A 26,271-nucleotide genomic window follows, 5' to 3' on the forward strand; every position below is an offset into this window, starting at 1 on the left:
AGAGGGTATTAGGTGTTTTCAGGAAATACCACTGGCAGCGTCATATTCTTCTGTTTCACTAAGCAGTATCCATAAGTTTAATGTGTATATATGGAAATCCTACTCCATACTAGAATTTCATATGCAGAAAGTTCAAAATCATATAATTATAGAAACTGAGGCTTCTTTTCTGGATGGGAGGGGTAGAAGAAATCATAATTTTTCAAGAAAGGATTGGGCCATTGCACTTTTTAAACCATACTGGGGGTCGCTTTTCCATTGTTTTCAAAGTTCTCTAAAGTCTGGATGTATGAAATCAAATCATCGGAAAGCTACCCATCTGGCAGGGGCATAAGGAAGACAAAAGCACAGCCAAGCAAAGACTGAAACCCATCCCAAAACCACTCCTCAACCACCACTGCGGGGCTTCCCATATATGCCACCAGGACACACGACTTCATGATTTTATGACGTGAGGACACAGTGCAGTGCTATATTGTACGCCAAAGACGCTCCTTTGTTTACACAACACACACACAGACACACACGAACACATACACTGCGAATGACTACCACGTGCACAGCTCTGTCCCAAGGGGCAGAAAGGCAAGCATAAATCTGGGGTAATGAATGCATATTGCTCTTGATGAAATGTGGAGAGTCTGAGTTCAACAGGAGAAATCTGGAAAGCAGAGCTCTCTGTTACGATGCTGCGCCCCTAGTCGCATGAATATTTTATAACTGTATTTGTTTTCTTTCTATGGCGTCTGTTTCATGCCGTCCTTCAGCCCATGAGGACCAAGGGAGGAAGGATTTCATTTCTATGACTCGTGCGCGGCCGTGCTGGTTGTCTTACCAGTCAACAGCCTTTCTCTCTTTGTTCCCAATTAAGTGCAGCCAGCTAAATGTTCTCAGATAAAACGACTTTCCTAGGAGTCCCGGAAACTAGGTACAGTCACGTGACTCGGCTCTGGCCAATGGGAAGCCGGTAGCGCTCTTACAGCGCTTCCGGAAGTGTTGGGGAGGAGGAAGCGTGCCTGGCCTTCCTGGTTTGCTGCGCGTGCTTTCCGCTCTAGGACACAGCAGTGACTCCTGCAGCCAGAAGCCCGGAAGTGACCTGCCAAAAAGGGACTCAAAGAGAAGAGAAAGAACCCGGCTCATGAGCCGCTGCGTCGGCTTATGGACCGTCCCTCCAAATTCCGGAAGTGAGTCAGATAAGCTCTTCACCGACTAGGTCCCTGGTTGTAGCCGCCCTCGGGTAGGAGCGGCCGAAGAGAAAACCGAACGGGGTGGGGGTGCTCATCCTACAGAAGAAAGCGCATCCATCCAGGCTGTGGGAATAAAGCCGCATGTCACAAAGACCGGGAGGTCTGGGAGATTATTTTAGTCATGCTTCAGGAGTAAAGTGTGTTCTGCTAGTTCGGGACATGGCGCCTAGAAAAATCCCCGATCCGTTGTGAGGGACCACCTTCAAAAGTCTGGGACATAGCCCCCCTCATTGGCGGCGGCTGGCCCAGAGCCCTGACGTGGTAGCTTCCTCAGGGAATACTCCTGAGGACATCGCCTCAGAAGGAGAGCTTGGATCCAGTGAGTGGTGGGGTCGAGGGCCCCAGCCCCTCCCCCAACGAGAGGCACCTCCAGAAAGGCACGCCCGGTCCAGTGCCCCCGCTGGCTTTCACTTCACTTCCTCCTCCACTTTGTCTTGCGCCCCTCCTCTGCCTCCCTTCTGCTCCGCTCCCCTCCTCTTGTCTTCCTCAGGAACTGACCCCGGGAGCCATCTGTTAGGAACCTTCCTACACACTAATCTCCAGTCAGGGTTGTCTCCCGAGGGAGCTTTGAGAGCACATTAGCCTAGGCCAGTCTCGAGGAATCTCAGAATACAATAGCAGCTCCTTTCATTGTGTCTCGTGCTTCAGTGGATGGGTAAACCAGAGGATTTTTCCTTGGGAACGCTTGTTTGGGTCTTAGCAGGGTCAATTTTAGATCATTGCATGTGTATGGAATTTATTACGATAAAGGCCCAGTGTCAAATTGAGATCTAACTGTTGGGACCCAGCTGTTGGGCCAAATTAAAAAAGAATACAGCCAAGGTTATATTCTCTCTCTCTCTTTTTTTTTTTTTTTACATTTTTAAAAAAATTTTTATAAACATATTTTTATCCCTAGGGGTACAGGTATATGAATCACCAGGTTTACACACTTCACAGCACTCACCATAGCACATACCCTCCTCAATGTCCATAACCTCACCACCCTTCTCCCAACCCCCATCTTTCCAGCAACCTTCAGTTTGTTTTGTGAGATTAAGAGTCACTTATGGTTTGTCTCCCTCCCGATCCCATCTAGTTTCTTCTCCTACCCCCCTAACTCCCCAGGTTGCATCACCACTTCCTCATATCAGGGAGATCATATGATAGTTGTCTTTCTCCGCTTGACTTATTTCGCTAAGCATGATACGCTCTAGTTCCATCCATGTTGTCGTAAATGGCAAGATTTCATTTCTTTTGATGGCTGCATAGTATTCCATTGTGTATATATACCACATCTTCTTGATCCATTCATCTGTTGATGGACATCTAGGTTCTTTCCATAGTTTGGCTATTGTGGACATTGCTGCTATAAACATTCGGGTGCACATTCCCCTTCGGGTCACTACGTTTGTATCTTTAGGGTAAATACCCAATAGTGCAATTGCTGGGTCATAGGGCAGTTCTATTTTCAACATTTTGAGGAACCTCCATGCTGTTTTCCAGAGTGGTTGCACCAACTTGCATTCCCACCAACAGTGTAGGAGGGTTCCCCTTTCTCCGCATCCTCGCCAGCATCTGTCATTTCCTGACTTGTTGATTTTAGCCATTCTGACTGGTGTGAGGTGGTATCTCATTGTGGTTTTTATTTGTACTTCCCTGATGCTGAGTGATATGGAGCACTTTTTCATGTGTCTGTTGGCCATCTGTTTGTCTTCTTTGCAGAAATGTCTGTTCATGTCCTCTGCCCATTTCTTGATTGGATTCTTTGTTCTTTGGGTGTTGAGTTTGATAAGTTCCTTATAGATTTTGGCCACTAGCCCTTTATCTGATAGGTTGTTTGCAAATATCTTCTCCCATTCTGTCAGTTGTCTTTTGGTTTTGTTAACTGTTTCCTTTGCTGTGCAAAAGCTTCTGATCTTGATAAAATATTCTCTTTTAATACAACTTCATTTGTTTGCTAATAATCTCATATTGCTACTTAGCCCGTGGGCATTACAAACTGGATCCCACCATTCCGAGGGTCCCTTCTATAGGGTACAGGCCCAGACATCATCCTTCAACTTCATTTCCCTGCTGGGGGCTGAACTCCATCCTAAATCCCCAAAGAAATGCCATCTCTGAACTATGACATTTATCAAAAATCAATATAAGAAATGACCATACAGAAAAAAGAAGTTTCTATTATTTTTTAAGGTTTGTTTTTTTTTATAAAATTGAAACCATCGTATATTTTATATTTTTATAAATATAACTTTTATATTTTAAAAGTCAATGGCTTTATAAGGGACCATAAAAGAAATTCTTAAAGTTAGTGCTAGGGGGGAAAAATAATCTGCTTGTACAGAAAAGCTGGCATGCTTCTTTTTACTAGCTAATAAGAACCTTATATAACTTGTGTTTTCCTTTTTGTCTTGCCTGCCAGGAAAAGGTCAAGAGTAAGGTTTGTATTCAATCTCAGTAGCAATCCTTAGCTTCATTTTTTTGTAGCTGTACCCAGGCCAACTTCACCTTCTTTCTTTGTCCTTATTTCCTCATACTTTGTTTTTTTAAATAAAAATATATGACAGATAGCATCATATAAATTGACAACATTGTATATATTGATTCTTTTTCTTGGTTGAAATACATCTGAGTCTTCTATTATAAGTGACTGCTAATCCTGAAAAGTAAATGGGCTGAAATACATATGTTTCTTTGGGTTTTTTTTCCCCCACTTACCCCACTGACTGCTCATTCCCTTTATTTACCTGATGTGAAAACCCAAAACAACTATGTATGCAAGAGAATACTGATTCAAAGTATAAGACAATAGTTAGCTTCAAATTGTGCGTTATCTTTCAAGGATGGGACAAGTCATAGAGACACATATGTAAAGTGCAAGACAGATATAATATAGGGGTGGGGGCTTAGGAGACAGTGTTGTTGAGAGGAGGGAGGAATCCCTTTGACTTTGGCTGAGGCCAGGCAGGTGTCCTGTAAGGTCTGCATTTAATAAAGGCAGACATATGAACTCAGGTACAGTGGTTGGCTACCCCAGTCCCCAGGTAATGCTATTATAAAAAGGAGCCTCCCAGATCTGCACACAACATCACGTATCCACAGGACTGGTAGCCTACAATTGGTAGTAGTTGGACTGGTCCAACTCTGAGAATCTCGTATAATGTTCAGTCTGCCCTGAACTTGACCGAGCAGGGTTTTCTCACCCATAAACAAGTGAGCAGAGATTGAGAAATGAGTCCTCTGTATAATCCCACTTGTCTTCTTGCTCTAGCCCAGATGCAGGGCCATGGTCCTAGACCCTTAGAACCTTCACCATGACCTTGCCTGTGTCGGCACCATGGGTCCCTCCTTGTGGCTGTGAAGTTAGTCTTGCTGAGCTGTCTTGAGAAGATTCTATGGGACGCACCTCCCACTTCATTGTGGTGCTCACCCCAGGGCCACACTTCTCCCCAGGTTTTCTTGGACAATGAGCACAGCAGGGGTATTAGCTGGGGGACTCTTCTAAGGGATGGTGGTGGCCTGGGACTCCCCTTTATCTTGGCACCATTTTCTCCACAATATGGCATATTCTGAGAGTTCCTGTATGATTCCCCTCTGCCCTTCCCTCTTTCCTTCCCCTGTGTCAGCCCTGCACCCCAGTCTGAAGGTTTACCCTGCCACCTCCTGCCCCTCCCCCTTTATTTTTCAGATAGTCATGTTCCTCAAGGAACCTCTTGCACATCTAATCCCATTTTGGTGGCTGCTTCTCAGATGACCTTAAGGGACAAACTCCTTGACCTTCCTCCTATGTCTTCCTCCTTTTACTTCGCCTTGCACTCCATCCCAAGTTCAGTTTCCTCTTGGCTGCAGCACTCAGCATGGGCTATCCTCCTCTCTTTGCCCCACTAGGCAAGGGGAGGTGAGGATGGGGCCTAGGACCTTACAGTTGGAGGTAGGTAGGGCAACAGGTCTTCTCATAGCAAAGATGAATGGTGCTACTATGGATGTTGCCCGTAACTTACGTCCTGATTTCCTTCCATAACTTGAGTTACATCACAAAAAGCCATATTCTGTTCTTTAGGCCCCATAAGATCCAGACAGAAGGACAAGGTCTTGGCTAGGTGGGAGAAAGAGTGGGGCCAGTGGGGCAGAGAGAGGTGGTATATGATGGAGGAAAACTCATCCTACTACACAGGTAGAGCGTGATATCTGAGTTTGAAGAAAATTAGAGTTTATGAGAGGTGAAGAGAACTTTTGTTTTACATAAAGCTCCTCTCCCCAGTGATTTTTGGTGGTTCTTTTCACTTCTATTGCTCGTTGCTCAAACAATCTTGTTTTTCAGAGGCACCTGGGTGGCTCAGTTGGTTCAGTGTCTGACTCGTGATTTCAGCTCAGGTCATGATCGTGTGGTCCTAAGATCAAGCTCTGAGTTCTGGGCATGGAGTTTGCTTAAGATTCTCCCTCCCCTTCAGTCTCTGCTTCTACCCCTGCTCACTTGCACGATCGCACACACACACACACACACACACACACACACACTCTCTCTCTCTCTCTCTCTCTCTCCTTCTCTGAAATAAATAAATAAATAAACTCTTTTAAAAAAATCTAATCTTGTTTTCACAGGTGACTAACTCACACTCCCTTCCCTCACCTCCAGTTTCTCCTTCACATCATCTGTCTCCCTATGTAGGTTAATTAGCACCAAGAACACATAAGCAAATTACTAAAATTACTTATCTCTATAGGATTTATTTCCCTTGCATTCATCTCTATTGAAAGACATGTATTTTTAAACATAAACATATTTAAAATTTTCATAAACTTGCTACAGGCAGTAAACTGCAGGTACAGGGAGTAAATATTTGGTAGACTTGCAGAGTTGCTGGTCCTTCCTTATGTTACTGATGGAGGCTGCCTCTCCCAACCCACATGCAAGATGTAGAGAGTCTCAGCCGGTTTCCAAAACCTATAGAGACTGCAAGGAGAAAAGCTCCATTCTGTTTGTTCCTTATCTCAACAGATGCCTGGCATCCTGGCTGCAGACTTCCAGGTTTATCTGGATTTGCACACACGTCTGTGAAAAAAATCCTGTGATGTCACATTCCCAACCCTTGCTGGATTGTCATGATAAGTCTCCAACAGAAGCCATTTATCCTTAAGTTTCAGAGTGGTCAGGAGAGGATGGAAAGCCCTTCTTTCTGCTTGCATCTACAAAAGCAACTTTCCAAGGGAATTCTGAACCATGCTTTCTTCCCAAACTGACATCATGACAATTAAGAAAAATCACACCTCTGATTTCTAGCGCCATTTTGCTAGAATTCATCTCGGCCCAGTGAACCCTTAAAAATACTTTATTTGAATATCCTTCAGCCTCCTTCTAGGCAAGTTTCAAAGGCTGCGCTTCCTCTCCCATGCCCCTTCTGTTTTCCAGACACACCACAGCCTGTATGACACAAAATGTGCAGCAACAGAATTTCTGGATTGGCTACCTAATTAAATAAATCTCCTTGCCCGGAGCAAACAAAGTTAAAATAACATTGAGGTCCGTCTCTCTGCCCACAAAAGAGAAGAAAATTAAAAACCAGGGCTGCAAATGTCTTCTCTTGCACAATGCATAGTGCAGAAAGTCCTGTCAGATGAAGTTTCAGACATGGACTAGCATTTTCCAAAACACAAGTTCAAACCCCACAGTCTCCTTAAACGTTGCAGGTCTGGCTGATGTTCGTTCCTGGAAGATTGTACCCGTAGAAACCATCACCACAGAAGTGGCTCTGCCAACATGACCTGTGATTAAATCTTCTTATTGGAAGGTAAGAGCACCATTTCTTCTGCTTTTTAGTACTAAACACCTGGAAAGGAAAAGCATGGTACTCTGAGGAGAGACCTGAGAGGTCGGCCACCTGCCAGCACTTGTGAGAAGGGTCACTATGTTTCTTAACTGTACAGAGAAAGAGAGCTCACCATACCTCTAGGGAACTTTACAGAGGTAAGTGAACGGCAGTCATCTCTTCTTCTCCTTCTTTCTACTCATTTGAGTGGGGCTGCCTTCTGAGAAAAGCTCCCATTCAGACTGACCTGGTTGGCCATGACAGGCACCCAATACAGTGCAAACAGAGAAAGAGGGAGAAAGAATTAGCTCCAGAAGGAGATCATTGGAAGAGAGAAATTAGACACCACTTTAAGTGCCAGGTCTAAGCATCAGCAGTTCATTTTTCAACTATAAAAGTACTAAAATATATCCCCTCAGGAAGCCATGTTTTGCTAGCATATATGGGGGTCAGTCAGATGAGAACCACTTTAAAGGTAATAAATGGCTCATATTCCTCTTGACCCAGGTAATAAATAATCGTGAAGGACAGACTTCTTGGTGTTGTACATCATTTTGTTGGTGTGTTTGTAATAATTGAATGTTGAAGGCATCACAGCTACCTAGCCAATTCCTACTGACAGATTTGTACCCAACAGCCAGCTCTATCAGACCCCTGTGACAGATCCTGTTGAAGGACATTAGGAGAGCTAGCATCTAGTGTAGGTATACCCCTCTGCCTCCCAGTGACACAAAAATCTATTACGCTGGAATTAACCTGGTTTGTTTGCATATTAGTGTGCGACATCGAGTATGGCTTGTTAACATGGTTTCCCATATTTTCTGGGCATGAGTGTTTATGGGAAAAACTTGAGATGTGTACAAGGCTTTGGACATGTGACTCACATAAACTGGAATAAGAGCATTGTTGCTAAAACCTAGGGTTTGCTTTGAAGCCTCATCACAGTGTTCCTGGGAAACCATTAAGCAAAATGCCCTGAAGGATAGGAAAAAACTGCATTGAGCAATAAAATGTCAACAAACGACAGAATTTGAACATCAAGCACTTTAATCTAAACATGCCCTTCTCTCCTTTCACTTGGCAGGGGTTTGGTTTTTAAAAAGTAATAAACTCTAGCCCTCCAGCTGACCTGAGGATGTGTTTAAGAAATCCAACCCTAGAGCCAGAAGCATTATGACCTTTAATGTGGACTCCCCACCTCAGGAAAACTGTAGAATCAGAAATCTAAACAGAAAAGGAGAACAGAAATCTATGTCTCAGTTGTCTCTGTTTTGGACTTTTTTTTTTTTTTTTTTTTTTTTTTTGAAGAGGGTACACAACAAAACTTCCAGCCAGAAGGAACAATCTTAAATCTGTTTAAACAGGTGTCCGGTACTTGGTGTCTCACAAAGAGCAAATTAATATAACCATAGCACAATGTAAGAAGGATATGAACAAGGAAAATGTATCCACAAGCCTGTGTAACCTTATAAACCCGGGCCAGAGACAGTTTGGTCTCCGAACAGAACTGCAGTCAAGAAAACAGCTTCCTACAACCAAAAGTAATTTCAGTAACTCAAACCCCTTCTTTAGGTTCCCTGGGAACCATAAAGGGAATCCAGATCCAAAGACCATATGTATTCAAATCTCTTTTCTTCTTCTTCCTGTCTCCCTCACATTGGTGCCAGTGCAGAGCCCTTCCATTCACAATTCCCCAAAATTGCTCTCAACACATCATTCTCCTCTTTCTGTCTGTCCTCACTATTTTCTGTATCGCTTCAGCATGCATATGAACTTTACCTCTCCTGTAGCAGAAAAAAAAAAAAAAAATTCCTCTTTGTAGGAAGAAAAATAATAGGGAGATTGATCTGGTAATTAGAGAATTCCCTTTGGCTGGCTAGGGGAGGGGAAGAGACGGCAATCATGCCACATTCAAAATTTGATCCTAACATAACTGCCATGAGTTAAAAACTGCTGGTAGGGGAGGGCTGTATCTTCAGTAAACCAAGACCCAGAAAATCTGAGAGCCGTGATGTGGGTACATTACATTTGCATAGTATTAGAGATAATGTTTGCCTAGAAAAACTCATGTGTATTAAAGCACAGAGAAGACGATCTCTGTTCTCTAACTCCGAAGAACAGATTTTTGTTTCAGAAGGACAAATCTGATAGGTTACCAGGTGGAGCTCTAGAATTTCTTAGAGAATGAAGTGCAAGGAGGTGTCCTGTGCACTGGGAAAGGTCACATGGTTTGGTAAGCCAGGGTTTGCCTGCATATGACTGGTGTGAGCTTTCTCGTAGGTTCTGTCCTACCAGATCAGGGGTGATGAACCCAAATCCTCTAAGAGTCAAGCCATGTCCTAATCAAGAGGTACAGACTAAGAACTATGACAACATGGAAAGAGACTGCCCTATCTAAAGTAATTACTCCTTTCCCACTAAGTCTTATCATGTAGGAATGTTGGTTTAGTGTTGCCAGATTCCCACTTAACCAGGAGAACCTGAAAATCCAGATGTGGATATAAGACCTTTCCCCTGCAATCTTGGATGTTGGCAGTTGACTATTTTTCACCTCTGTGAATGCCAAATTGCTGTGCCTGAGGGCTGATGCAGCCCACAGACCACATCAACTCTGTAGGAAAAAATGAACCATGCAAAAAATACAGGCTCAGGTCCAAGAAGTCAGTATCAAAATGGGAAAGTGCCTTGAAAGTGGATCCCCATATATATCAATGCCACTTTTAGAAAACTATACAATGAAAAAAATCTCTTAGTTACACAAAAGCTACTATATGAGGATATTTATCACAACAATATGTAACTGAAAAAAATGGGAACAACTAAGTTATCCAAAAATAGAGGCCTAGTTTAAATAAATTTTGTACAAAGATCTGTAATGTACTAAATTGCATGAAAAATGATATTGCAGAAAATGATCAGAAAGGTGTTCTTGATTTACTGTTAAGTCTGAAAGCAGGTTACAGATAGAATATAATGCCATTTCTTTTTATTCTTATATGTTTGTGTGTGTATATTCTGTTTAAAGAAGAAACTACAAAGGGAATGAGAAAAAAAGCTTTATTTTTACCTTTTAAAGTGAGGGGTGTCTGGGTGGCTCAGTTGGTTAAGTGTCTGCCGTCGGCTCAGGTCATGATCTCAGGGTCCTGGGACCGAACCCTGCATTGGGCTCCCTGTGCAGTGGGGAGCCTGCTTCTCCTTCTGCCTGCCACTCCAACTGCTTGTGCTGGCTCACTCTCAAATAAATAAAATCTTTAAAAAGAAAAGAAAAGAAAAACAGTGAAAACACGGTATATCAGCATCTGTGGAATGCAGCAGCAACAATGCCAAGTGACAAACGTTTAGATTTTAATGCTTATATTAGAAAAGAAGTTTAAAATCATTTATATAAGTTTCCACATTAAGAAGCTATAAAAAGAGAAGCATTTAAACCCGAGGTAAATAGAAGGAGTAAAATAATGAATAAGAACAGAAATCTAATATTTTAAAAATAAAAAATACAAATATAATTATATCAATAAAAATGTATTTGAAATTTTAAAAAAGACCAGAAATCAATGAAAAAAAAAATAAACCATAGATAAAAATCTATGGGAGGGAAAATCTAGATATTGGAAAAGATTTGTAAAATTGGTAAATGCCAGGCTGATCAAGAAAAAAATTTTTTAAAAATCTATATCAGCAATGAAATAGTCATTTTCACTATAGATCCTATGGCCAATTAAAATGATAATAGAATACTGTGAAGAATTCTTTGACAATAAATTTGACAACTTTACAAAAAATGAACACATTTCTTAGAAGACATAAATTGCCAAAATTGACACAATAAGAAACAGAAAATCTGAATAACCATATTTATATCATAGAATCCTATATCTAACATATAAACTGAACTAATGATTTTTTTAAAACTTTAGGTAAACTTCAGATAAAAATAGCTTCACTGGTTAACTCTATCACACATTTCAGAAATGATGCTGATTTCATAGAAACTCAGAAAATCAAGGTGGAGAGAATATTTCCTAATTTATTTTACTTCCCTGGTTTTAAAACCAGATAAATACATAAAAAGAAAAAACTGTAGATAAATATTCCTTGTGAAAATAGAAGCCAAAAATCTTTAATAAAAATTTAGCAAACTGAAGTTGGCACTACAGAGAATAATACATACTTACCAAGTGGGGTTTATTTCAGGGCCACAAGGTTGTTTTTTATAATTTTAAAATCTTTCAATAGGATATACCACAATAAGACAATAAAATAGAAAAGCATATGATTATGTTAACAGATACAGTAGAAGCATTTGACAAAACTTAATATCCATTTGTGAGTAAAACTTTTAACCATCAGGGCAAAAAGAAACATTTTTAACCAGATAAGCATGTTAGAAAAGCGTACATTCTACATAATGGCAAAAATTTTTATGGTTTTCCTTGAGATTAAGATGAGGAATAAAGCAAGGATGTGCCATCTAATCGCTATAATTTAAATTGTAATGGAATTCCTGGCCAGTGTATTAATGCAAGCAAGAGCAATAAAGTGCCTGCAACTTGGAAAAGAATAAAGTTGTCATTATTCAGAGATGACATGATGATTTACAAAGAAAATCCTAAAGAATCTACAAAGTAACCTACTAGAATTAATCAGTGAATTTTTAAAAATTAATTTTATTTAATTTTTACAGTGTTCTGAGATTCATTGTTTATGCACCACACCCAGTGCTGCATGCAATACGAGCCTTCCATAATACCCACCACTAGGTTCACCCAACCCCTCACCTCCTCCTCTCCAAAACCCTCAGTTTGTTTCTAAGAGTTCACAGTTTCTCATGGTTTGTTTCCCCCTCTGATTTCCCCCAACTTACTTCTCCGCTCCATCTCCCCATGTCTTTCGTGTTATTCTACTTGTTATGCTCCACAAGTAAGTGAAACCACATGATAATCGACTTTCTGCTGACTTTCTTCACTCAGCATAATCTCCTCCAGTCCCATCCATGTTGATACAAAAGTTGGGTATTCATCCTTTCTGATGGAGGCATAATACTCCATTGTATATATGGACCATATCTTATTTATCCATTTGTCTGTTGAAGGGCATCTTGGCTCTTTCCACAGTTTGGTGATTGTGGCCATTGCAGCTATGAACATTGGGCTACAGATGTCCCTTCTTTTCCCTACATCTGTATCTTTGGGGTAAATATCCAGTAGTGCAATTGCAGGGTCATAGGGAAGCTCTATTTTTAATTTCTTAAGGAATCTCCACACTGTTTTCCAAAGTGGCTGCACCAAATTGCATTCCCAACGAACAGTGGAAGAGGGTTCCCCTTTCCCCACATCCTCTCCAACACTTGTATCCTGTCCTGTTAATTTTGGCCATTCTAACTGGTGCAAGGTCATATCTCAGTGAGGTTTTGATTTGAATTTTCCTGATGGCTAATGATGATGAACATTTTTTCATGTGTCTATTAGCCATTTGTATGTCTTCTTTGGAGGATTGTCTGTTCATATCTTCTGCCCATTTTTTGATGTGATTATCTGTATTTTGGGTGTTGAGTTTGAGGAATTCTTTATAAATCTTGGATATCAGCCCTTTGTCTATAGTGTCATTTGCAAATATGTTCTCCAATTCTGTGGGTTGCCTCTTTGTTTTGTGGACTGTTTCCTTTGCTGTGCAGAAGCTGTTTTCTTGATGAAGTCCCAGTAGTTCATTTTTGCTTTTATTTCCTTTGCTGTTGGAGACATGTCTTGAAAGAAGTTGCTGTGGCTGATGTCGAAGAGGTTACTACCTATTTTCTCCTCTAGGATTTTGATAGTTTCCTGCCTCACATTGAGGTCTTCCATTTTGAGTTTATCTTTGTGTATGGTTTAATAGAATGGTCGAGTTTCATTCTTCTATACATAGCTGTCCAGTTTTCCCAGCACCATTTATTGAAGAGACTGTCGTTTTTCCATTGGATATTTTTTCCTACTTTGTCAAAGATTATTTGACCATAGAGTTGAGGGTCCATATCTGGACTCTCTGTTCCACTGGTCTGTGTGTCTGTTTTTGTGCCAGTACTATGCTGTCTTGGTGATCACAGCTTTGTAGTAAAGCCAGAATTACCCTTATCCCCAAACCCAAAGACCCCATCAAAAAGGAAAATTTCAGACTAATATCCCTGATGAATATGGATGCCAAGATTCTCAATAAGATCCTAGCTGATAGGATCCAATAGTACATTAAAAAGATTATCCGCCATGACCGGTGGGATTTATCCCTGGGATGCAAGGGTGGTTCAACATTCTCAAATAAGTCATGATAGAACAAATCAACAGGAGAAGAGAGAAGAGCCACATGGTCCTCTCAACTGATGCAGAAAAAGCATTTGACAAAATACAGCATCCGTTCCTGATTAAAAGTCTTCAGAGTATAGGGGTAGTGGGAACATTACTCAACTTCATAAAATATATCTATGAAAAACCCACAGTGAATATCATCCTCAATGGGGAAAAGCTGATCACCTTCCCTTTGAGATCAGGAACATGACAAGGATGCCCACTCTCACCACTCTTGTTCAACATAGTATCAGAAGTCCTAGCAACAGCAATCAGACAACAAAGAGAAATAAAAGGTGTTCAGATTGGCAAAGAAGAAGTCAAACTCTGTTTCTTCACAGATGACATGATACTTTATATGGAAAACCCAAAGATTCCATCCCAAACTACTAGAACTCATACAGCAATTCAGTAATATGTCAGGATACAAACTCAATGTGCAGAAATCAGTTTCTTTCTTATACACTAACAATGAAAATACAGAAAGGGAAATTGATTCAGAAAGGGAGAGTTGATTCCATTTACTATAGCACCAAGAATCATAAGATACGTGGGAAAAAACCTAACCAAAGAGGTAAAGGATCTGTACTTGAGGAACTATAGAACACTCATGAAAGAAACTGAAGAAGTCACAAAAAGATGGAAGAGCATTCCAAGTTCCTGGATCAGAAGAATAAACATCGTTAAAATGTCTGTACCGCCTAGAGCAATCTATACTTTCAGTGCCATCCCGATCGAAATTCCCCCAGCATTTTTCAAAGTGCTGGAGCAAACAATCCTAAAATGTGTATGGAACCAGAAGAGACCCTGAATTGCTAAGGAAATGTTGAAAAAGAAAAATAAAGCTTGGGGCATCATGTTGCCTGATTTCAAGCTTAAATCAGTGAATTTTGCATGGTCTTAGTATGCAAGGTCAAAACACAAAAATAAATTGCATTTCTATGTCTTAGCAGTGAATAATTGCAAAGTAAAAATTTGAAAATATTTTATAATAGCATCAAGAACAAGATACTACTTAGAAAAAATTGAACAAATGCATGTAAGACTTTTACACTGAAAACTACAAAACATTGCTGAGAGAAATTGAAGACCTAAAAACACAGGAATAAACTTTGTTCACAGATTTAAAAATTCAATATTGCTAACATATCTGTTGTCCCAAATTGGCCTGTTGTTTCTATACAATCCCAATGAAATGTCTGAAAGGAGTTTAGATTTTCAGAAATTACATATTGATTTCAAAATATAGCAATGTCTGAGTGGCTCAGTCAGTTAAGCATCTGCCTGTGGCTCAGGTCATGATCCCAGGGTCCTGTGATCAAGCCTCACATCAGACTCTCCTTTCAGCCCGGGGTCTGCTTGAGATTCTTTCTCTCCCTCTCCCTCTGCCCCACTCCTCTGCTTGTGCTCTCTCTCTCAAATAAATACATAAAATCTTAAAAAAGAAAAAAATCCACTTAAGACTGTCCCACTCCTGCGCCACAGCTGGTCAAGACCTCTTGCATCTGGCAGTCTGCCCCTTGCAGACCTCCTGGAGAGATTTCCCGTATTTTCTAGGGATCAGCACATACATCCTCCAGCCCTTGTCTACTCCCCTAGAGGAGGCCTTTATATAGGAAGTGATCTCCGGTCTGGCTAGCTGGGCCTCACAGTCACCTGGGGTATCCATTAAAAAAATGCAGGTTCCTGGGTCCTATTCCTGCAAAGTCTGACCATAGGTCTACTTTAAATCCAAGATAAATGATACGGTGCTGTCCCGTGTTCACTGCTCATGCTCCCAGTTGCACTAGATTTGAGTCGCTGTTGCAGGCTCCGCAGAAACTCACTTCCCCCTTGTGTCCGGGCTGGCCCTACTGGACATTGGCCTCACTTTTTAATAACAGCCCCTCTCAAACTTCACCATCTTAGGGGACATAAAATGATGTCATTCTGATCATTTATACAGCAAATTATGAGGGCTCCGAGACAAATTAACAGCTCAGTGTTTTCATAGGATCCTCACCCCTCAGTAACCCCAAAACTCTCCAGGGTAGGCACTTACATGGGCGCAGGAATCATCAGCAGCTGCTTGTCAGGACATTGGGAACTCACACTTACCCCTGAGATCCTGGATTAAGGATAAAATCCTTTAATGGCACAGTGAAAATGAGGGTCTCTGCTCTGGCTCCATGTCAAGGTGACCCTAAGGGAGTCTTACTATTCAACTGTTGTGTTAAATCAGAGGACGTTTTTCTGCAGTCTGTGCCATAAGACCCCGGTTAGAAAATTGCTTTGTCTGAAAACCTTTATTTGCTAGACTGGTCTGATTAGAAAAGTCTCAAAAGATTGTACCTACAAACCCATGGGTATTGAGATAAGCATGCATGAGGCTGCGCACTTGGGATTTCTACCAAAGCGAGGTTTTGTTTGCTGTCTCCTAGCCTCCAGGGTAACCTGACAGAGAAACAGGGTGTGTGTGTGAGTTGGGCGGGGAGGGCGGTGTGCACGCAGGTGCGTATGTGTGTACACAGAAGAACATGTCTGAGACTACAGTTTTTATCCCTCCATTTCAGGTCCTAGAAGACCATGTAAGAAGACGACACTGGACCATTTGTTTCAAACTGTAGATGTTCTGTGGGCCTCGTGGTCACTGTTCTAGAAGTGTTTTTCATCATTTGGGCTGCCATCAGCACCCAGGAGATGGGAACTCTAGCTGGATGACAAGGCAACAAGACAAATCTCTGTGCGGAGCAGTAGAGCGGTCAAGGAGAGGAATGATTTAGAAGGCAAATGGCAGCACAAGGAAACTCAATAGCTAGAGTCCAATAACTGGGGTGAAAAGTGGACTCAGAAAGGAAGGGGTGGGTTGGAATGCAGAATGTAGGCTTGACCTTCTCTGCAGCTTTGCCTGGGGCCCTGGTGACAGCTCTTCACTCTCCAACTTCTCTACACGCTTGCCAACAGGGCGCTTTGGAAAGTACAGAGCACACCTTCCGTGATTTCTCCTAGTTTCCACTATTGAAACACTCTGACTCCTTATTATGTTTTTCTTATTCTTTCCAGTGGAAAAGAAAAAAGGGACAAGCCTACCCCTTTGCTAAACATTCTGTCTTGTCCGTAGGCTCTTGACAGAATTCCCCTAGTTTAGGATCTTCTAGGAATCCCCAAGGGATCCTGTTTTACCAAATTGATGACGCTTGTGGGATTTTATAGACCCATACAATTTTAGAACTAGAGAGGATATTGGAAATTTTGTAATCCCAACTCGTAATTTGAGGCATTTAGTTATTTATGCAAAAATATAGATTGCTATCCCCCCCTACTATGGAGCCTGAGACTTGCCCTCAAATACCTCCATGCCCCTTGTTTTCCCTTCTAACTGGTGGCTCTGAATTGCCCTTAATGTGGGGCTGTAAGTCCTTTAGGTAACTGCGTGCCATATTCCTTATCTTAATTCCTTGCTCTGTTCCTCAGTTCATCTGCTTTGGACTCTAGAGATAGGTCCTAGGCATACAGTCATACAGATGAACATCCTGCCCTAGGTGAGTTCGTATTCTAGTGGATAAAACAGTCAACAAAACTAAATATACATGTGCTATCACATCAGAAACTGATGATAAAAGAAAATCAGAGGATCATGATTGAGAGGCTGGCAGTGTGCTTAGAAGGAGGGGATAGGAAAAACCTCCCCATTTTGGTGACACTTGAATAGACACATAGGTGAAGTAAGAGAATGAACCCCATGGAAATCTGGGACCAGTATTCCAGGCCCCAAAAAACTCTGAAGAAACAGCAAGATCCTCCCTAGAGCCAGAGAGTGAACGAGGCAGATAGGAGGTAACGTCAGAGAAAAAAGAGGACAGATCATGTGCAGGTGTAGGGTCTGGAAGGCAACAGAGGGATAACAAGTGGTTTTCCAAGGGCAAAGGTGCGATTTGTCCTGCCCCTACTGGACCAAAGGTAACTTTTTTTTTTTTTTTTTTTTAAGATTTATTTATTTATTTGACAGAGAGATCACCAGTAGGCAGAGAGGTGGGTGTCCCGTGGCGGGCCAACTGGGCATAATGAACTAGTAAAACTGGCATGCCTTAACATGGGTCGCTATCCAGATTGCAGTTCACACTAGTAAAATATAAATAGGTCCTGTTTTTTCCACAAAGTAGACAGCTTCTCAAGTGAACTTTCAAAGTCCCTCCTCCTGAAGGTCTGCCTGCCCAGTACCGCTGCCCAAGAGCGCTGCTCCCTGAGAATAAGTGATTATTTTTTTTTTATCTGAAGCTTAGATAATTTAATATGCTTCCCAAGAAATTAGTTCAGAATGGGAAAATTCCTAGACTGTTAGGAATAAGTAAAAAAAGGAAAAGAAGTAATTTTGTGTACTTCACATGTGATCAAGTCTTAATGGAACACTAAGAAAGAGAGGTACGCCTCTTATTAACAAAAAACCAGTATCTCCTCACCCCTGTTACATAAAGATTAAACAGATACACAAAGCCTGTATCCGTCTGAAGGGATACCAAATGATATACTTTCCATAGGGCCTCATATTTCCAGGTCCAGCTTCACTATCATCTTATTTTCTCAAATGTGATGAGATCTAGGAATGCCTTCCCCTCTCTTGCCCTAAATGGAAAAGAATATTTGATCCCACTTCATCCTGAAAACGTATTTGGACAAGAACCAACAGTGCCGGCCAATAGGTAAATGGAAGACTTAGAGTTGGAGATGTTTTTCCTCATATGGGACCTGGAATATCAAGGGATTCAGATATGAACGTGAGCATCCAAAAGAGGTGAAGTTAGGACTCATCTAAGAAATTGCTACTTATACAGCTGCTAGTTCAAGAACTTACAACCCTGCATGGAGAGAAAGGAAAGATTTGATAGGGTCCTCATGGAAGCCCCAGCTTAGAGGAGGTAAACAAGGAGTGCCTCTCTGTCTTCCCTTCTATGAGGAGGGCAGCTGAGCCCCTTTTCTGGGCATGCCTTGGTGTCTCCTTCAGGCGCAGAGCACCAACGACACAGGCAGATCTTAGGCTTATGTTGTAAGGATACATGGTTTAAGACACCAAGAGGCAGTGGTTTTTAGGGTCTTACATTACCTTGCTACTTCAAGAAACTCAGGAAAGTCTAGCAATTCAGAAGAATTCATATTTTGTAGATTGTTGCCTGAGAAGTGTTTATCTCTTAGAAATTTTGTTGTTGGCTAAAAACAGAGGCCTCTGGTTTTGTTTGACTATTTGACATGACCTGTGCCTCGCCACATGATTCAGGAGTTTTCTCAGAGTAGCCCATGGCCTGGAATCTTCTCTAAATTCCTAAAGAACTATCTGTGCCCCTCATGTGTCATTTAATATATGCTCTTTTATAAGATCTTCCCTCCCTTCCTCCCTCCCTCTCCCTCAGTTCCTCCCTCACTTCCTTGGAGAACAGGATGAGCCATCCCTGAAAGGAATATGAGGACTAACCCAATTTGAATGGCAAGATACATGTTGAGAGATATAACTGGGATTTTTCAAACCATGAAAGATTTGATACGGTCCTCATGGAATTATCTTTATCATTTTTTAAATAGGTTTTCCTACTGAAGGTAGAGTCAATTTTTTAAAAAAAGATTTTATTTATTTGCTTGAGAGAGAGCACAGAGGGAGAGGGAGAAGCAGACTCCCTTTCTTCATCCCTCCTTTCCACCTTCCCTCCCTCACTCTTGCCTTCCACTTCTCTTTCTCCTAAAATTTATTGACTCCTTATTCTGTAAGATTGGTCTCATCTCTTTTCGGTTGGTTTTCTAATATAATCCTCTCAATCCTCTAATATAATCCTCTCATCTAATGTCTCCCAATTAGATTCTCTAATTCTTGGGTGTAGATACTATCTTACTGCTCCTTGGATCCTAAGTTCCCAAGACCCTTATTCATCCAAAATAGTAAGAATAATTGACCACAATCTGTGTACTAGAGTCTACTTGAGTTTGACCTGTCTCTCATTCCAGTAGAACTAAAAAAAGAATTTTCCATTCTTCTTCAGTTCAGTTACTATGTCTTGGGTCTGTAAATATCATCAATGCATGGCTGGCCCTAAAACAAAAGATTTTTATGGAAACAAGGAAGGAAGAAGGAAAGGAGGGAGGAAGAGGGAGAGGATATTGGAGGACTGACATGATACTTCACACTTTGATAAACTGCAAAATAAATGTCCTCTTTATATGCTCTTCCCCTTCTGTAGTCTTAAAATCAACTTAGAGAAGATGATTAATTTCTTGAAGAATGCTTTTCTATGTAATTATATAAAAAGATCACATTTCCAAGAATGTATGTGTTGGGGTGGTAGAGGAAGAGAGGGAACATTCCATAAACCCTGATCAGCAATCCTAAAAAGGCCATTTTCTCAGAATTATAAATTTCCAAGAACTAGTTCCCTCTTTATAAACTCTTTAAAAACTCTACTACTAAATCAGTTTGGATCAGGTCTAAGCCCTGAATCCCAAAGGCTGGGGATTCAAACCTTGGCTTCAGAAACCATCAGTGACCTACACGCTCATAATGAGAAGTGAAAGGGTCTGTTCAAACCCCAAAATGGGCAGTAAGAAGGCCAAAATCCCTAAGCTCATGGGGCTGCTGATCCCATTCTATAGGAATGTTGAAAACACCAGCTTTCCCGGAGAGAGACCCCAAACTATACTTTTAGGTGATGCAATCCAAGCCAAGCTTCCTTACGTGGCCAGAGACAGAGCCAAGGACGTTTCTGTCCGTTCTACTTCTTGAAAATCTTTGGTCACCACAAATCTGACATTACTATAACAACAAAAATTGTCTAGGAAAATTCACAGAGTCCTGACATGGTAATAATGGTTGCCCTTTGAAGACCTACCACACTGGAATTAACCAACTGTACATTTTTCTAAGTCTTATAATGACCATAGGAAATATTTTATGGACAAGGATATTGGGACTCAGAGAAGCTAAGTAACCATAAGCAACAGAACCACGTAGAGCCCAGGCCCTCTCTTGGCGTTTCTCAACAAGGAGCACTTTTGCCTCCTAGGGAATGTTTGGTAATGGCTGGAGATGTATTTGGTTGACATAGCTCATGGAATTTCCTGGGCAGAGGGATGGTGCTAGATATCCTCCCATGCACAGGACAGCCCCTGTCACAAGGTTTATCCAGCCCCAAATGTTAGTAGTCCTGAGGCTGAGAAATCCTTATCTCCCTGATTCTAAGACTGACTTTTGCTTGGCATCTGAATATACAGAGAAATGCAGATGGGACTGTGAGGCTGTGGGTGAGAGCCTTGAGGTGGACATTTCCACTCATTGGTAATGGAGGCAGAAGAAGTAAGCAGGGAAAAGAACTTACAAATTGCCCATCATTTAAATGAACTGTCCCCTTTGTTGGCTGATGAACACCAGCCAGCCATGGTGGATGATACAGAAGATGAGCCAATGGATCTGGTCAAAACCAAGCATTCCAGTCCAGAGAACCACAACTGTGGCTGCCTCCTGACATGATCTTCTTGCCTTGAGATTGATAGAGTAACCAAGGCAGCCTGTTAGGCCAGCTTACCTAGGCACCATGGCTGTCTGAGAGTGAGCCCTGCCAATGTCTGCTTTACCATGGCCCAGACTCTGACCTCCTGGAGCTGGAGGACTTGGGGAGCCAGGCAAGGCAGCTGGATACCCAGGCCCATTCTCTGTCCTCCATCTACTAATAAATGGTATTCCCAGGGCCGCCAATGCAGGGATCAGGGGATCTGTCAGCAAGGCTACCATTTTTCTATGCCTGCTTGGAACATGAAAAAAAGAAACTTTCTTGGGTTGTAGTTGAATGTAGATGCTCTGTCTCGCATTTTCTTCACCATTAACCAGTCATAAATCAATCCTCTCTGCAACTTCTATACCTTTCCATGAAGATTTATTCATCCCTTTCTAGAATTGGGCCATGTTGGAAAAATTGCCTAGGGAGTTTCAGAAGAGTCTCACGTCTTGCTTGGCACCCTTCCCCTCCGCTCCCAGGGCAACATGGGGCTTTGTGCAGGGCCCAGGGCTCTTGTCATTCTCCAGCAGAACATCCCCCTCTAGAGGCTCGTGGCTGGCCTGTGAGCTTGCTCCCTGCTCCATCATCTACTGTCACCCTCAGCAGCAGAGAATCTGGTCCTCATGGCTTCATCTGATTACATTAGTGAAATGAACAAGTAGGGGGTCATATCTGGGCACATGTCCTTTGAAGTAGTCATCATGGTGTGTTGTCACTTTCACATGCCTGGCTGGTCTACAGAACGGAAAGCTCCTTGAGAGCTGGGGCCATGTCTTTGCTCCTTTGTACTCCCAGTGCCTGGTATGTAATAGAAGCTAAAACAGTTCCCTCAGCACAAAAGAGTAAAATGAAGCCACTGATGAATCTGGGTTTAAGAGTGTCTCTATATTGGATTTCCAGGGTCAAAACCAGGCACCAGAGATACCACAACATCTGTGTTTGATAAAACCCACAAAACCGTGCACAAAAGGGAATGGATTTTTGCTATGTATTAAATTAATTTTTTTAATGAGAAAGAATATAAGAAATGGACCAGGGAAAATAAATCCCTTTAACAGGTGATCAGTATAAAATTTAAAAGCAGTTCTCTCTCTTAAAAACGTGACAGCAGAAAAAGATGCTTGTTACCACAAAAGGAGCACTTGACTGGCATATTAAAAGGAATATTTCACAACTGTCTTTCAAATGTCAGCAAAGTCTTACTTCATACACGGTCTCTTGGTGAAAATGAGGCATTTCCAGTTCCTGAAGGCAACATTCGGCTACAAATATGTCTTTAGAGAGTAGGTGTTCTTTAAGTAGAATGTAACTCGACTAGATTCTTTAAATGCTGTGTGTTAAAACTCCTGAGTTGTAAAAATTGCATTTTGCCTGAAGGATTGATTTATTTATGTCCTAACATATTATCTCATAAAGTAGATACATGAACTGCTGGGAACAGCTTTCTAGGGACACAGAGACTTAATCTGGCACCGTATCGACAGAATATTTTTGAAATTAAAAATATTTCATGATTTAGGGGAAAAGGTGCTTTAGAACGGGAGAAAGGAATAATAAACAGGGTGCCAAAGATCGTATCTTTAGTACAAAATGACAGAATTGTCACCGTCCTTCTCATGGTCTTCCATGATTCTTGCAGCTTCTGCGTAAATTCCCAACCTCTGGATTCTGCTGGCACTTTCTGTTGATATTTGCTGCGACTGAGATCATCAGCCTAAGGCAGATTCTATTGAGGCCACGTGTACAATGAACTCAGTAGGAGTTTTGTGTGTGTGTGTTACTTTGTTTGACTTGTAGTTTTATAAAGTTTTGAATATGTTCACATTTCCAAAACTGGCCAATTTTCTTGTACAAATGCAGTGTTCTCCATTCTCTTGAGGGATCAGAAGCATTGGGTAACGCTCAGTCCACGTTCCTGTGCAGCTGAAGCCAAGGGACAGCTATTTTCGTAGAAAGAGTAGATGCCTTCTGGCTGGCCAGTGTCTCTCCAGTCCTGTGGGGGACTTCTCGGGCCTCTGTGGACTTTGAATGTGCAGCTCAGCCCCAGGGCTTGGCCAGGTGTAGGCGACCTTGGTGCAGACCCGCTGGACGTAAGTAGCCTAGGGTGGTTGCTGAGACCGTGCTCACTGGTGTTGGATCAAAGATCCTGGCTGTGAGTATGGCCAAAGACGTGAAGCTACAGGGAAGGCGCTCAGGCTGAGCGAATCAGGACATGTCTATAGGGGTTACAGATGGCTGTAAGAGGGTCTAGCTGACAGTGGACAGGGATTCCCCAAGAGGAGAAAATAGCTTGTATCAGCAACATGGTGTTATCATCTGGGGCCAAGTCATGACCTTTGACAGGCTCTGCCTTGGCAGTTTCCTTCTAAAACATTTCCTTCTATGGAACCACAGAATAGCAGGGATCCCATAAGAGTTCTCCATGATTCATGGGGTGAAGGTTCTTACCAGGGCCACTGCTGTCCTCTGAGGCTGAGGTTCTGGCCTCAGAAACCTTCATAGAGGCCTCATTTGGACAACCACTCATATCCTATCTGGGGTTGACTTTCAGCGCATGTTTCATTTCTTCAGTAAGACAGCTACTTGTGCGCAGGTGAAATGCTTTACATTTCACCTGTTACCACCTATGTCAAACTACTGTGTATTAGCAGAATGGCTTATGCTCCTTATTTTTTCTGACTTGAATCAGCAGTCTGTCTTTAGTGCAGGAGTAAGACCGTGAAGACAAAGTGGCAGAGCAGTAATGGCAGAAAGAAGGCTGGGGCCATGGAACAGTTAGCTTGGCCTTCCTTGGCTCTCCATGAGAACCGGGACCTCTTTGGCCCCTGCTAAGCTGGAGCTCCGCAAAGAGAAGAGACTCTTTAAGATGCAGATCTAGAAACATTCCAAAGTAACTACTAGGCAGGAATATAAGAAGTCTTAGGTCTCACCAGATACCATCTGGGAACACGTAGTGTACAAATGCAATATCGTCCATGGGATTTTGAGGGCAGGTCCTCCTCTGAAAGTCATATGGTTCCAAACAACTCCCACCTAACTATCAAAAGGGATTTGTACCTATACTCAGACAGGATTCTATCAGAAATGAGCTCAAAGAACCACAAGAAGGAAGACTCTTCCGTTGGTGTAAACACTGGTTTATCAGCCTTGCTTCTCATTAACATACACCCTGCCTTGTAATTATGCCCTAATTTGTACTGTGCAAATATCTAACAGTCCCTCTACCAACAGCTTTACTAATTAGTCAGAAAATCAGTGGCAGATGTGAAACTCATGGGATGCTGAATGTAAAATGTTAATTAATTTGAAAAACTCTGAGTCCTCTTGAAAAACCTTCTCTGAGAAAACTTTACATGAGGGCCTCATTCACAGAGACCCTCACAGAGGTTTTTCTTTTATCATGCTACCTTTTGAATCTGACTTACACCTTTTCTAGACTCTTCTCTGGACTGTAGCTGTTTGGGAGAATTCGTTAACCCTTAAATCACTGCTTAAGTAGGTACGGAATTGGTCACTCCAACATCTTTGATTAAAACCTGACTGGCCTGTTGAACTCTGGTGATCACTGGGGACCTGCCCACTCGCTTCAGAGGAACCTGAGAAAAGTCTTAGAGTCTGTGGGTTTGTCACCACCAAAGATGAGGGCCCAGGATTCTCCTTGTGGGTTGCAACCCATCTCACATTCACACAGTTCCCAAGACCTCTGCAGTTGCTCTGGAACTTTGGTGGGGCACAATGGCCCCCAAGGACAGTATAGTGTGAGGAGTCTCTCTGCCTCCAGATTTAATAGGCCTCATGCTTCAGGGAACAGCTGGCAACCATCTGGTCAGTAACTGACGCCCACCTTTGTGGGAAAGGGGCTACAAGACTTCCAACAGAGACAGTCATTTTCAGTCACCCCTACGACAAAGCGTGGAAACAAATTCTTATCCCTGCTTCCCAGAGTAGCTGGGCTATTCTCCTTCAGCACATGAAATTCTGCCTGAGGTGAAAAGTTTGCAGCTCTGCCTGTGTTTTCCCATCCCTGGCTGTCACTTCAGAGGACAGCAGCTGCCTCTGGCCTGACCGGCCTTCTCTTCCTAGCTGGGTTCCAGCTGTGCTGCCCTCCTGACATGTCTTCTTGCCAACGCTAAGGAAGGGTCCTTGTTGCAGGGGTATAAAAATTCTCCACAAACTAACTAAAAACACTTTTTTTTTTTTTTTGGTACACCCCCCTCCCATGGCAGTCACCTGTGTTTTCATTAGATTTCCTTTTGGAAGACTTAAGAAATGTTTCTTCAGAGCTGAAATAGAAATCATAAAAATACTAACACTTAATATGTCCCTCAGCATGTCCTAAATACCACTCAAAGCACATCATGTGGATGACTCTCCCCACCCAACACCTCTGTGAGGTGAGTGCTCTAATTGTTGCCATTTTACGGAGGGGGAAACTGAGGCCTTGTGAGGTGAAGCAGCACACTGGGGTCACAGAGTAATTGGCAAAACTGGAATTCATCCGACCGCTCATTGCAACCCCCAGACTCACTAGTTATGTGTCACTCTGCCCCCCAGGGTGGGTTTCTTTCCACACGGCTGCACGCGCTCAGGTGGAAAGCTGTACTTTCCCTGCCACCCTAAAATGCCACTCCCCTGAGACGCTCATCCCTGAGGGCTGGCTGGTGGCTGCTGCCTGACCCTAACCTCTTCTCAGAGTGGCTCTGGGCCTGGAGCATGTAGAACTCTCAGTCCTGTGCTGCAGACGTAAAGGCACATTCTTCCCATTGATCCCCAACCCACGCCTCCCGTTTACAGTGTCCCTCGGTGTTGGGTGTTGACCGAAGTTCACATGTGCGCATGTGCGTACAACTGACCCCAGGTTTAAGCTCCCTGAGGGACGGCAGTGGACTTAAGCCCTCTGTGTCAGTGAGGGGGACTTCAGAGAGAACAGGGACATGTTTACGTTCCTAAAGAGCCTCACAATATCCAAAAACACTTGGTGCGACTTTTGTGTCTGTTCCCATTGTTTCACCTGATCCTTAACAGCCAGTCAAGCCGACCTCATTTCAAAAATACTCTGTTCTTAGAAATTGTTTTTTAGGGGCACCTGGGTGGCTCTGTCGGTTGAGCGTCCAACCCTTGATTTCAGCTCAGGTCATGATCTCAGAGTCCTGAAATGGAGCCCAGCACCTGGGCTCTACCCTCAGTGCAAAGTCTGCTTGTCCTTCTCCCTCCCCAACTTGCCCCCCAATAAATAAATAAATAAATAAACAAATTCTTTAAAGTAAAATTGCTTTTTAGCTGATTTTGCATAAAGGTGAAAAAAAAGTGTTCTATTAATAAAACATTTTTAAAAACAACCTAACATCATGCAGGTATATGAAAAGGTACTCTTAAGGTAGTGAGTTCCCAACGTTGAGTGCATATTTTC

The 26,271-nt window shown here is 42.3% G+C and overlaps 1 long non-coding RNA gene across 1 annotated transcript; it reads left to right on the forward strand.

The window, feature by feature from the left end:
• The first annotated feature begins 430 nt into the window (after nt 1-430).
• Nucleotides 431-16,918, forward strand: LOC101673415. The gene is made up of 3 exons (XR_200102.3): nt 431-1,184; nt 6,918-7,018; nt 15,903-16,918. It is a non-coding gene; the product is annotated as an uncharacterized LOC101673415 (long non-coding RNA).
• Nucleotides 16,919-26,271: the final 9,353 nt, after the last annotated feature.

Source organism: Mustela putorius, unplaced genomic scaffold, assembly GCF_011764305.1.
Source record: "Mustela putorius furo isolate JIRA1106 unplaced genomic scaffold, ASM1176430v1.1 tig00000561_pilon_pilon_pilon, whole genome shotgun sequence".
Taxonomy (NCBI): Eukaryota; Metazoa; Chordata; class Mammalia; order Carnivora; family Mustelidae; genus Mustela; species Mustela putorius.